At 36.2% G+C, this 13928-nt stretch overlaps 1 protein-coding gene across 2 annotated transcripts in view; it reads right to left on the reverse strand.

Annotated features, from left to right (window-relative positions):
- The window catches only part of LOC114240292 (immunoglobulin superfamily DCC subclass member 4), a 193777-nt gene that overhangs the window by 112821 nt on the left and 67028 nt on the right, over positions 1 to 13928 (reverse strand). The gene's annotated exons all lie outside the window — the stretch shown is intronic.

Consider the following 13928-nt stretch of genomic DNA (forward strand, 5'->3'; position numbering starts at 1 on the left):
GATTCTTTGGTGACATGACGTGGATCGTAGTCTAGTATTTTTTTTTATATCGTAACTAAATTATTTGTATGACTAATCAGGATTTTTTTCCTTCCAATTATCTAATAATGTGCATAAATGTAAACTTAGTCCAAGTTCAGATAAGGTTCAAGTAAGGTTATTTTGGTTACGCGTTAGGCAGATAGGGCAGAATAAAATTAATACCGCATTTAAAAACAAGAACATATTGTATAATACAGAAAGTAAAAAAAAATTCGAAATAATTAAGTAACTTTAAATTGTAAATTAGAAATGAGATTTCTTGAGCCTTGTTTGAATATAAGACAGAATAATTAAATAATAATTATTCCACGATCTCATAAGTCTTAAGCTTTTATAATAGAGAAAATTTAATTGCGAAAAGATAATTGGGAAGATCGTGAGATGTGTGAAATAACACGCCGTTGTTACTTGGCTATTTCAGACAATATTATAATATTATTATGTATACAAATATGAATAGTCAAATGTATTTACTTACTTAAATAACTTTCATTATTTACCTTTTTACTTGTTTATACTTAAAAAAACCTTTATTTGCCACGTGACATATTGATACTGTGATAAATATAATAATATTTGTAAATAGGAAGAAAAAGAGTGACATCGCTAATTCTAAAGTTTCTAATAATATTTGTAGTCGCTGGAATCCCAAAGAAGATTTACTAGCAACAGACAATTAAGTTCATACAGTAAAATAGGGGCAGTATAACTTGGAGCGACCTTTTGTAATCTTTATTCGGATAACAATACGGCCTATTTGTACACCGAAGCCTTACCATTAGTTTGAAGAGGCCAAGATCGCCTTGTGACTGGTATCGGCATTAATCTCAAGATAAGTCTCCTGTTATGGATCATCATATAAATAGGCTGTTTATTTCAGCCGATATTTGTACTGGGAATGTACAGAAATAATTTCTCTAGTAATTTCTCAACATTTAGAGTTCTTTGTCTGTTCGGAATAGCCTTGCTAAATAAACATAGCACTTGATTAGATTACTTGTAGGTCGGGGCGTACAATATAAAAAGCTCAAGTTCTTATTTCTTGAATAAAACTATTATCCAAAATAAAATAAATAGTAACTAGTTCTTTGTTTTCTGCGAAAAAGCTGTAAAATAAATCGAATATTTAAAACAAAAATTTAATATTTCTGATTTGACAAAACGATCAAACGATTGAATTTCGTAGGATTCAAGAGATTCAAGTCACTGGAAGCTTTAAGCCTGAAAAGGCTTTAACAAAAACATACAATTTACATTAAAGAGCCTGTCCTTTTACGATGACGTCACAATGAATTGACACAGAACACCTTGTTCACTCTCACTAGTCACGAGATTGGGTTGAAGTCTCAGGTGCATTGGAAAACGGCTACCATTTTCTTCCACAAGCCGCGTGATTGGTTCGCCGCCAAAATAGTCAATACAATGTATTTTTATTAAAATCGGGTCGACTTCTTCTCGCAACAAATTTCGTATTAAAAGAATTTCAAATAAATGAAAAAGTGCAAATACATTTGTAAATACATTTACACTTTCAACACAAGAATGATCTGTAAGCTTTGTACGGTGTACATTCGGCCATGTGCCAAAGCCAGATTATCGACGCCACTACTCGGACTTGGCATACTGGTGTGTTCATACAATTTATATTGGGTAACCAGCCCATATGATAATTAGATTTGTCTTTTCCTTTCACATTTAAAGACATTTTTGTTGACGTTAAATGATATCAATTGGATCGAAATGTTTTTTCGTGGATTTGATTCGTATTGATAAGAAAATCACGTTCAGTTAAAATTTACAAAAAAGGGAATTTTGTCGTAAAAAAAATATTAAGTAAAATTTTGACGTTCAACCCTAGTAAAATACTACACTACGTACGTACTACGTAGCTGTCACGAGATCAGCTCAGCTTTAGCATGCTGAAGAAAGTATGGAGAAATATGAACACAAATTATACGGTAAATTAAGTTTTCAGTGAGAGTTTCCATAAAGGAATGCGGCCATCTCTCCCTGCTTGAGGCTCTAGATCGTGACCCGCGTCACCTATTATGATTTGTTTATACTCATGCTTATACTACTGTTAGACTGATGTACGATCCGAAAAATCTTTCGCCACTAGTACATGAGACAAATGTTATGATTTCCTATCCTTTAAAACGAGAAAATTTTCGGTAGAAATATCAAAAACCAGGGCCCACAATCTGGCCAGCAGGTAGAATCATAATCCTACTTTCAGGTCGTGAACTCTCGTGATCTGGACATACAAAAGCTTTGTCCGTTAATTTTAATATTATTATAGTTTCTAGCTCTATTCATGAATTTGATAAATTTTGTTTAACGTCACATCGCTATCGTTTGTCATTCTGATGAATCTCTACGAAATTGTTTTTCAGATAAATCTTTCACGCATCGTATGCTATATTACTAGTTTCGAGAAATCTTCCATTGAAAATTCATCTGCAAAGTATGCTTAAGTTCATTTTAATGAAATCTTCAATAACATTCATTCGCATTGTTAAGTTAGATTTATAAAAGTACCAAGAAATGTTTGTGCAATATCGGGTTTTTTAAACAGATTTTTATCGATACAAACTGCAACTTTATATCTTAATGCGCGGGACTGAGGGGATCGTTATAGGTCTATACTGCTGGTAGGACCTCTTGTGAGTCCGCACGAGTAGGTACCACCACCCTGCCTTTTACTGCCGTGAAGCAGTAATGGGTTTCGGTTTGAAGGGTGAGGCAGCCGTTGTAACTATCCTCAGACTTTAGAACTAATACCTCAAGGTGGGTGGCGCATTTACGTTGTAGATGTCTATGGGCTCCAGTAACCACTTAACATCAGGTGGGCTGTGCGTTCGTCCATCCATCGAAGCAATAAAAAAATAAATTCAGTTTTACTGTTTATGTTTTTTTCACATTAAAATTGTTGCTATGTAAAAAATGTATAAATGTATAAATCCTTAGTTAAAAATATAAAAAAAGTATAAATGTAAAAAAATCTCGAGAGGCTTATCGTGACGAGTAAGGTAGATCGGAAAAGACCTCGGGGGCGTAGCCCAATACGTTGGTCCGACCAGATCCGCACCGCTCTTGATTCCATGTTTCACAACGACCTCCACACCGCCAGAGATCAGAATAGATGGAGAAAGATCGTGCGTGCGAAGATTATACAAAAGGGTGGTCACGACCCTCAACAATGAGGAACACGACGCAAGGAGGAGGATGTAAAAAAAAAGGCACACAAATAAAAAAAGATATGCCCGCTGAGTTTGTTTCGCCGGTTCTTCTCAGGAATGTGGCTCTTCTTAGAGCCAGTGGCATTTTCTTTTGTTACTTAGGTGGTTAGACGAGCTTCCGACTCACCTGATGTTGAATGATTACCGGAGGTTATAGACATCTACAACGTAAATGCCGCCACCTATCTCAAGAAATGAGTTCTAAGGTATCAGTTTTTAACAGTACAACGGCTGCCACATACTTCAAACCGAAACGCTTTACTGCTTCACGACAGAAATGGGCAGAGTGGTAGTACCCACTCATATGGACTCCCTAAACGTCCTGCCACCAGTAAATAGACCATACTTTGATTTAAATAGGGATTTTTCATTCAAAAACAAACCAAACTTGGACATTAAACGAAACAGACACGTTTTAGTTAGTCCGCAAGGTCTAAATTAACTTAAGCCACAAATCCGGGAGCTGACCACACGTCGCTTCCAACAGGCGGATGAGTATCTAGTATACACAATACGGACGCAACAAAGGAGGCATCGTATGAGATAACAAGGGAGAGAAGTAGCGGCCCCATTACGTCGCCTGAGGCCCTCCACTCTTTAATGAACACTACAGTACTAAAGCGGAGAGCACTTGTTTTTAACTTAGCGGTTTCTTTGACACGTTCGATAAGACTTTGGAAACGTGTTCGGTTTTAAAAACGTACCAATTTAGACTGGAAAAGTTGGAAACTGAAACATAATTACGAGGAGCCTTAATCAAACTCTAAACAGTTGATTTATTTGAAACTCAAACACTTGATGACAAAAAAACTGTAAAAGAACATCGAACAGCGAGAGAGCAAAGGAACATCCAGAAAGACTTAGCCAAATTTTCACCTTTGTATTTAATTTTAGCTTAGACGTGTGGATGAGCTCACGGCCCAACTGATGTTAAATGGTTAGCGGACCCCATAGACACCAACAATGTAATTGCCGCCACCCACCTTGACACATAAGTTCTAAGTCTGTTTTGTAGAACAACTACTCCATTCTTGAAATCGAAACACATGACTACTTTCCTGCAGAAAAAAGTGACGTTGTGGTATCTACCCATGCGAGCTCATAAGAAACCTTATTGCCACTAGCTATTCCTATAATCTACAAAAATTTAGATAACATAGAATATTGGTAAACATTTACAAGCATGTTTGATATCAAGCTATATGCAGATAATAGTAAAAATGGATCTCAGTACTCACTTCATGGTATCATTCAATACTAAAGCAGAGAGCTCCCAAAGTGTACTTAAGTAGAGGAATTGATATTCAAATAAGTAAACTCGGCTCCTGGCATAATTTCGTTTTCTGCATACAATTACGTCTGCTTGATCAATTTTCTAATCTTATATTACAGTTTTATGCTGACAATAATAAACCAAAATCAATAGAAGAAGCAATAACAAATAGCATTCTATAAAAATTCAAAAGACTATAATAGTGTCATCCTTAAATATCCGTAAAAAATCTGCACATGTCATAATAATATTATATTCCAATATATGTATTGTATGATTTCAATAGAATTAATTTTAATCTATTCGAAGTAAACTAACAACAGTGTTTCCATTGGTTTACCAAAAACACAAATAGCTCAATTCCCACAGTTTCCAAGTACAAATATTAAGTTTGACCCAACAAGCCAGGTGGCGATAGCATCTGGCCAAGTCGTTAGCTGAATTCCCGCAATATAAACAGTATTACTTCCAAGCCGTTTGTACATACTGAATTCTGCAGGCTTATAGTGTAGCGCACGTAGTCCCGCGGTGTAAGGCGAACCACTACAATGAAACGTCACAAATTGAAGACGGAACACCTACCAGCTTAGTCCAGACTCACATAACTCTGTATTTTATAATGGCTGCGTCAACAACGTACAAGAGCTTAGTACCTATTGCCTAACAATAGCATTAAAATTAAGAACAAATACCAAACATTAGGCCACGATCCTCAACAGGCAGTGATTAAAAAGACAAAAGTTCCATTGTAAATCTACGCTGAGTTCAAACTTAAAGTTTAAGCTCTCCATTTTAAAGAAGGTACTACATATTTCCGCAAAGTAGCGGTTTACCCATTACAGATTTTACAACATTTGGGGAAGCACCTACGTATTAGTTAATGTTTAATTTGAAGATAATGTTTACTTGCTGCTTGGTTTCGTGTTCCACTAATGATTAATGTTTCGAGTCTCTTGTTGTTCTACGGGCGTCGTGTGTGCTCACTGGATTTCGTTTGTGTACTTTCTCTGATGCTTAGTCATCGAATTGCGTTTGAGATATTGATAATAAGTAGGTACTTGATTTGCATTTCCTGTTTTTTTTACAATTAGTGAGGCCGCCTTTGTTTTTACAATATCTGTTTTCTTGTGTTTGTCGAGAAAAATAAAACGAGTATTTTTCACGAACAGGTCACTTTGGTCAGTGGACTTTGTAAATGAAAGATTATCTGGAGAATGTGATCAAAATGCTTTAAGATTTTGTCAAAAAGTCGCCCATGAACAGCGTCAATGAAAAGAATTAAAAATAATGTTGACGTCATTAAGAACATAACAAACAGAAATATCAAGAACCTAACACACACATATAATATATATGTATATCGGCATTACCCCAATAGCAAATAAAAATTAGTTTCTCAATAAAAACACGTAAACTGTGCCTTAAACCACCCGCATTAAGGTCCTTTCTGTTCGAAACATTACTCAACCCCATTTGCGGGCTATAAAGATATACTTAGCGACTAATCGATGTTCCTAACCAACTTGTTAAGCAATTCACAAGCTCTCAATGCTAACTTACGAATTTTTTTTATAAATTACAAGCCTCTAATGTCAGAGGTTCAAAACATATTTTTTTGGTTTAGAAAAGTTCAGGGCAGTCGATGTCCTAGAAAGAAAAAAATGTTGTATGAAATTTAACCTTCCAACTTCCATGACATACGAAAAGGTTTGTATCGCTGGGTAGCGACGGATGAATGCCACTATCTACTTCGAGAAGTAACCATAACTTCTGGTTGATAGGTAAGATAACCGTTAGGTGCAATTGTGACTTCAACCTTGTAGTACATTAAAATGCAGTGATGCCTGTTGGCATCGGTAACTGCTTTACACCAGCGTCACCGGGAAGCTCGTCATCCATCATCATCATCTCATCATTCTCCTGCCCTTCTCCCAGTCATCTGGGGTCAGCGCAACATGCTTTCTCCTTCCATACTCTGCTATCATATACCATTTCTTCGCTCATTCCCCTCTTACACATATCGTTTTTAACACATTCCAACCATTTTTTCTGTCTCTTCCTCTAAAGCTTTCCACATTCATCATTCAATATATAAGCCCGTCATTTATTTCTACGAAAATATAATAATTTAGAATTTCGATTAAATGAATATGAAATTATGATGAGATGGTAATCGTGGCACTAATAATAGCTATCTGATATTTTCATGTCTTAATATTATAATATATTATACATGGGCAGACGAATTCAGGGAATTCACCAAATCGTGAACAGTGACGCAACCCCGAGACATGAGATCAAACTGACAATTGTACTGTCAAATAGATTCTCGTTTGTTTCAAATCTAACGTTTAATAATGGTTTAATAGGAGTCATCATAAACTGCTTCGAGAATAAACATTTTAACTATGTAGAAATTTAACAAAAAGGATTTGTTCAGACAATTTATCGACACTACGTCAAGAAAAGTGTCGTTGTGAAAATTGAAGAAAAAGCTATAATTATTCATACAGAGCTCATAGTTTCTTGGCTGAATATATACGAAATAGGCACGACAAGAACCAGTGTGGGCTGGCAGCTCGCTTTGCAACCACTAAGGGAGAACAAACACACAACACAACACAAACGCCCTGAATTGAGGGCGCTTTTTATATTTGAAGTTCGTTAAAAAAGCTAATCGACCCTAAGCTGGCAAAACAAAAACGCGACCTCCATCACACAACCGGGTCCTTTGATGATAAAGTTGACAATGCCATTGGAAAATTCACAGAATATGAAAAATATTATTCGAGACGAATGATGACAATAAATTATATTCTGTGGGCTAAAGGGACCGCCATTATCGAGAGCTCGACAATACTCCACGGCCGGAGTTCCAAGACATCGCCTCGAGGTGTTACACAGATTTTTGCGATGGAATTAAAGATATTAATATTTTGTTTTTTATTTTTGTTGAAGATACAAAATTTGCGGCTCATCCGGCGGTAAGTGCTGTGAATACCGGACGATGCCAAGGTCACGCGTATGACTTAATATTTGAATTACTTTTTTTGATGAAATCATCCAATTAGTTATAATTACAACTGGTTTTACGGTTCAATCTCACGTTTTCTTATTTCTGAAGTTTCGTTAAAAGTGAATTAATGTTTGTGTTAAAAAAATGATATTACAATGGTATTGTTTTCTTAACAATAGTGACTCACTGATCATCACTGGCATGGCGTTATAAAAAAGATCAAAGTGACAGTGAGCTGCATCTTAATGATTTGGATTATCAAACAAGCATACTAATATGATGCTATGTTAATGATGGCGACTGCAAACCAGACCGAATGAACTAAAACTTCTAGCGAAGATCCACGCACGTACCACAGCCTTATTTATTCTATAAAATAAAACCGAATTTAACAAAATTATCAAGTCGTTCTCTACAGTACCCTTTTTTAATATCTATTGCATTAAGTAAATCGAGGCTCGCAAATGGAGCTTATCGGGTTTCTTGAAGCGAAGCTTCAGAGAAAAAGCTGTGTTCTTAGTTGATATCGAATTTTACGTCTCAACATTTGGGCAATATTAAGCGTATTTTTGCCTTTCTTAGAGCGGACGAGCAGACGAGCTCACTGATTGTCTGATGTTAAGTGGCTGTTGAATGCCATAAACGTAAATGTTGGCACCCACTTTAAAGCAGTTCGTCTGAGACTTATCTCAGCTATATTGATATATCTTGCATCTCAGGCCTAAAGGCGCGACTAGTAGCAGATATGAGCAGGACGTGGACGTGGACGTTCATGTGAGTGCATAGAACGCTCTGTAACTCTATTAGCAAACAACATATCGTCTTCTTGCATTAAAACTGTATAATCTCAAAACTTACTAATTTTACAGGAGAGTGTTTTAAAGGTTTAACATCTTATACTTTTTAATATTAATCAATATTTGCAACATTTATCTCTTAGTTTTTAACAGTTACATTATCTATTCTGTCTTTTAAAGTAAGATATAATTATTTATTAATTTTGTTAAAAGTAGTCAATACATAATAACATAGGAAAACTAAAAAAAAAAAAACTTAACTACGCTCTTTTGCCAGTTTATTATGAGAAAAATACTGGTGATACCAAATGTTTACGCATATTAACTCAATTTCGAATATTTTTGGAAATTGTACACTTTTAATGCGAAAAAGCGATATATCGCTTTCAGCTAACTGAGAACGGTTGAACTACATATTTGTGTCGTGAAACCCGAAAGAAGGACACAGCGCTTTGGGAGTGCTCCTTATAAACCTCGATTACTGTTCGAGTGTGCGGTTGTGTTTAGCTCTAAATCGACCTGAGGGTACACCGTACAGGGTTGCCAGGGGTTGTGGGTTCGCTAACAATTATTAAATTGAATTTTATACAAGGCCTGAACGAACTGTATTCTTAGTTATATAGAAAAATAATGAAATTTCATTTAGTGAAAAATAATAGCTCAGCTACGAAGTATGATATTGTTTTATATCCTACGCCTCGAATAATAGAGTATATTATCTGAATGTGACACGTTGCTCAGTACCTTCTTCTGCACGTCTGTAATCAAGAACAAAAGGCGTATACAAAATATTTAGTAAATAGTATTTCTATTTCTCACAACACCGTCTGTAGAGTGGAGCTTCGAGCATTATCGCTAGCCTTTTTGTCGTCCCTTTGTCCCTTTTTGCCCTCTAGTGTACGAGAGATACGGGACGAGTAATCATTGGGCCTTAAGCCCTTCTCTTTGATCGTTCCGCTCAAATGACTCGTTTTTAGTTGGCCCAACAATTTTGTTTGTAGTGATTTTGCTTAGGTTTATTGAAAACAAGCACTTAGGGGACAGATATGTAGCATTTGAATTTCTGTAATGGGGAATAGTGTCTCGTAGATTTACACGTGTTAGCGAAACTTTGTGGCGATATACGACAAAGGGAAGATCTTCCACTGAGCGGGTGATATTGCTCGGTAGACGGACGGTCCAAATGCTGTTGTTCAGAACTTGTATACAATTATGCGAGCTTATCTTGAAGATGTCGTATGCGAGATTCAGGCATTTGTGTTCTTCGGATCTTGTGTTGTATGATGAATACATATAAAATGAATAATACACAATCCTTAATTTCAATCTTGATCTTTCGATCATTAATACCTGACCTGAATGAAGAGCGGGTATTAAGAGGTTTTGTAAAAAACGTAATAACGATAATGATAATGATGAGAGCTTAGTTTTAATAAACACAGTTTCTTTGTAAAAAAAGTAATTATGTATTTGTTGCTTGTTGGTAACCGAATCGTTCCAGTATCGTTAGACTAAATGAGTTAAGCTTTGTACAATTGCACTTCAAGAACTGTTCTCGTCACGGTATCATAAAGTTGAAAACCATTAAGTTCTTTTAATTAACATATAAACTTTGCTTGTTTGAAATCACTACACGACGTGAATCCTACGTTGTGGAAGAAGTACATAAATTCACGTTATTTCTAATCGGTCTCATCACCCTTCTCGCCCAGGTGTAAATTTGCTGCTTTTGCCTTTTTCGGCAAAAAATTACCACTTAGCATTTCTTTTCAAAAAGTCTTAGCGTATTTATTTACGCTACTATAAACCTAGAGATAGAGACTAAATTAGAACAAGATTCAATCAATGACATGAAAATTTACGATACAGAATAGAGATAAGAATCGAAAAATCTCTTCACATTATTGAATAAAATTTACTCGAAAGCTTTTATCAATCTCTTTTTTTATACGAGAGTCGTTTAAATTTAATGTAAATTAATAATTTTATTTATTTATTTCCTACCTGAATTGATGTGGCTACCAAAACCAAAAAAACATCACAACACGAACCACTCACCTTTATATTACCTATTTGGTCGAACTATCAAATACATGTACAATGAATGTCCGATCTTTTAAACATGAGAATGAATATGTTACTGCTTCGCTACAGAAATAGGCAGTATGAGGGAACAGTGTAAGCTAACAAGGCCTCCTACTCTAATTTGAAAGTCTCAATGTAATACATGATTACCCTGAGCTTAGATAATTAATATATTCTATTCAAGTATCCTGATATGTCCATAAATAGAAGTAGAACAAACGAGGCCAGTATTATATGAACTTCTGAGCTTCTTCTCAGAAGCTACTTAATTCAGCTTTCATGCAAAGGTGTGATTTACTAACACGGAACACTATTAATCACAAGTTCTCCTTGGATAAAGTTGCGGCTCACTGTCAGCGAAAAGCACATGCATGTATTTATTCCGATTTGATTATTTTTAATACGCTTTTATTAGCTTCATAGGTATGTTAGTATAGGTATATAATGGAATCTTTGAACATGATTTCGACACCCTTCAAATCGTCAGATTAGCTCAAAACTTGGCATACTTATTAAGGACCAATGACAATTCAATATTTTAAAGAGTTTGTTCCATTATCCTTACTAGGAGAATGATGATTAGCGTTTTTTGGTTTTCTTGAGACCCGGAGTGTCTGCGTCAAGAAGGGGAACTACCAGGCGCGCCGATCACCTATTTCCAAGTCCATGTTCCATACATTAAGTCATTAGAACCAAAAACTAACGCACACAAAGACTGATCCAATCCTAAATCAAACAGATAATGCACTTGAAAATAAAATAATTTATTATTTAGTTAGCTCTCGCTAGCACTGCCGCCCCGTCCCTACCGTAAAGCAGGGTAGGTCAGTGAGAATGGCCCGACTTGAGACTGAGTTACTGTCGCAATTAAAATGCACACAACTATGGCACTCCTCAAAATTTATGCTTTCATATTAACACTATACCTTTTTTTTTATTTTTTTTATTGCCCTTGTAGGCAGACGAGCATACGGCCCACCTGATGGTGAGTGGTTACCGTCGCCCATGGACTTCAGCAATGCCAGGGGCAGAGCCAAGCCGCTGCCTACCGTTTAATACTCTCCACAAGCCTCGTTTGAAGAACGACATGTCATAGCGCTCGGGAAACACCGTGGAGGGGAGCTCATTCCATAGCCGGATGGTACGTGGCAAAAAAGGCCTCTGGAAACGCACTGTGTATGACCGCAGTGGCTCCAGGTAGTATGGATGAACTCTACTCCGGTGGCGGGCGGTGCGGTGGTAAAAACGAGATGCCAGTATCATCTCGAACAATTCCTCAGAGCACTCCCCATGGAACATACGGTACAAAATGCAGAGGGAACCGAAGTCCCTCCGCAGACCCAGAGGCTCCAAACCATAACACATTCGTCGTGTTTTTTTTATTACATCATTGTATTTCAATTAAAGTTGGAGTTTAATGATTAGAGTTATTTGAATTAGCATTTTTGCATTATTGAGCAATTTTGTTTCAATTAATTACATTAATGGGATTTAGACTTAGAGACCAGCAAGGTAGGTGGAATTCATGTTGTAATGTCTATGGGCTTAGATCATCGCTTAACAGCAGCTGGGGCTCTGAGTGCGTTCACCAAACTTCGTAATAAAGAAAAAGCTATCTTGAGGAATTACGCTACTGCGCTAAAACCTTTCCAAAGTTGTCGTGAAAGCAAAATAATAAAATAGATTTGAATCATAAAACAATTTTCATTTTTCATTAATTTTTTTTTTTTTTAATTGTATTTTTGACTTGTTTTTTCCTGTATTGTACATAATAAAAAGTTTATTTAAAAAAAAAAAAAAGTAAATATTTGAGAAAAAACAAACAAAAAAACTCGCTGAGTTTGTTTCGCAGGTTCTTCTCAGGACTGTGGCTTTTTTTTGGAACCGGTGGTAGAGTTAACATTGTTATTTATATTTTGACATTCAACAAGTGTGTTATACTGACTTCTAAGTTGAAATAAATGATTTTGAATTTGAATTTGAATTACATTTTTTTCTTCCTATATTGCATTGCGACTTGGACGGGCACAAGAATGGCATAATTCACGTTGCGATGTCAATGGAGTCTCGTAAGCATTTCATTTCTGGTAGGCTGTATTTGATCATCTATTCAATAAATAACAAGAAAACCCATTCGACAAATCAGTAAAGAATACCTTAGCTACAACAATCCTGAGGTTATTATATTTCACGTTAACTCCGCGCCAACAAAATTTCGTGCGTAAATTTTACGCAAAAACACGAATGGTTACAGCTCGTTAAATTAACACGCTTCATAATATTCGTTTAAAAGGAAAATTGATTGGTATCGTCATTTTGCAAATTCGTTCTTTGTAGCGAAAACTTGTTATAGGAATTTTCCCGGCGAATAAAATTGAAACAATATCATTTTCGCAATCCAAGCCGTTTTAACGATGCTTTCGTAAATAAAAGATGCGCGTTACCTTTATTTGATCTTGTCATCTTTTTGTTCTTTTTCTTTCCAGGCGGGATCGCGATACAAATATACATGTGCGTATGTATATAGATTGATGTAATTGCTTTAAGTCAGCCACCTAGGGCTAGCCTTTATTGAAACTATTACCGTTGCTAAACCAGGATATGAACGGAACAGCTAAGCTAGAAAATGAGATTCTGATAATATTACCATTAGTGAACGGGGGTGATATTCCCATAACCTTTGACTCTCTTAATCTAATCATATTCGCATCTCTCCTGTAGTGCGGAAAAAAACCCACTGCATTTTTTAATTTTTTTTTATTGCTTAGTTGGGTGGACGAGCTCACAGCCCACCTGGTGTTAAGGGGTTACTGGAGCCCATAGACGTCTACAACATAAATGCGCCACCCGCATTGAGATATAAGTTCTAAGGTCTCAGTATAGTTACAACGGCTGCCCCACCCTTCAAACCGAAACGCATTACTGCTTGACGGCAGAAATAGGCAGGGTGGTGATACCTACCCGTGCGGACACACAAGAGGTCCTACCACCAGTAGTTGGAGCTTAACCAAGATTTCGACTTCAGGACTGGAGGTAGGTGGCGGCATTCACGTTGTGATATCTATGAGCTTTAGCAGTGTAGTGTACAGTTAAAATAATTTCACCATACAACGTATCATATACAAAAAAAAAAACTTGAGAGCAACATTTTTCCATTCTGACCGCGGTAAGGCGTATCGACGTCAAATTACCGATGATTGATGAGAAAGGCCGCCTGAAGTATGAACGTGCCCTAATGCCCGCCACTTCCGCACTTTGGCTATCTGCACGCACTTTAATGCTGAAACTATGGCACGATTATAAAACGGTTTTATTTTTAAATTCGATGTTTATTTGTATTATTTATTTAGTTTTAATAAAACGAAGATGTTTCTGTCATTTTGCATTGAATTAAAACTTAGATTTGAAGACTAATCCTGTGGTGATAAGATATTGCCATTGCGAATGATAAGCAGTGTCTGGGCTTTCAGGGATCA

This window comes from Bombyx mandarina, chromosome 21 (assembly GCF_030267445.1).
Source record: "Bombyx mandarina strain Sakado chromosome 21, ASM3026744v2".
In the NCBI taxonomy this organism is placed as follows: Eukaryota; Metazoa; Arthropoda; class Insecta; order Lepidoptera; family Bombycidae; genus Bombyx; species Bombyx mandarina.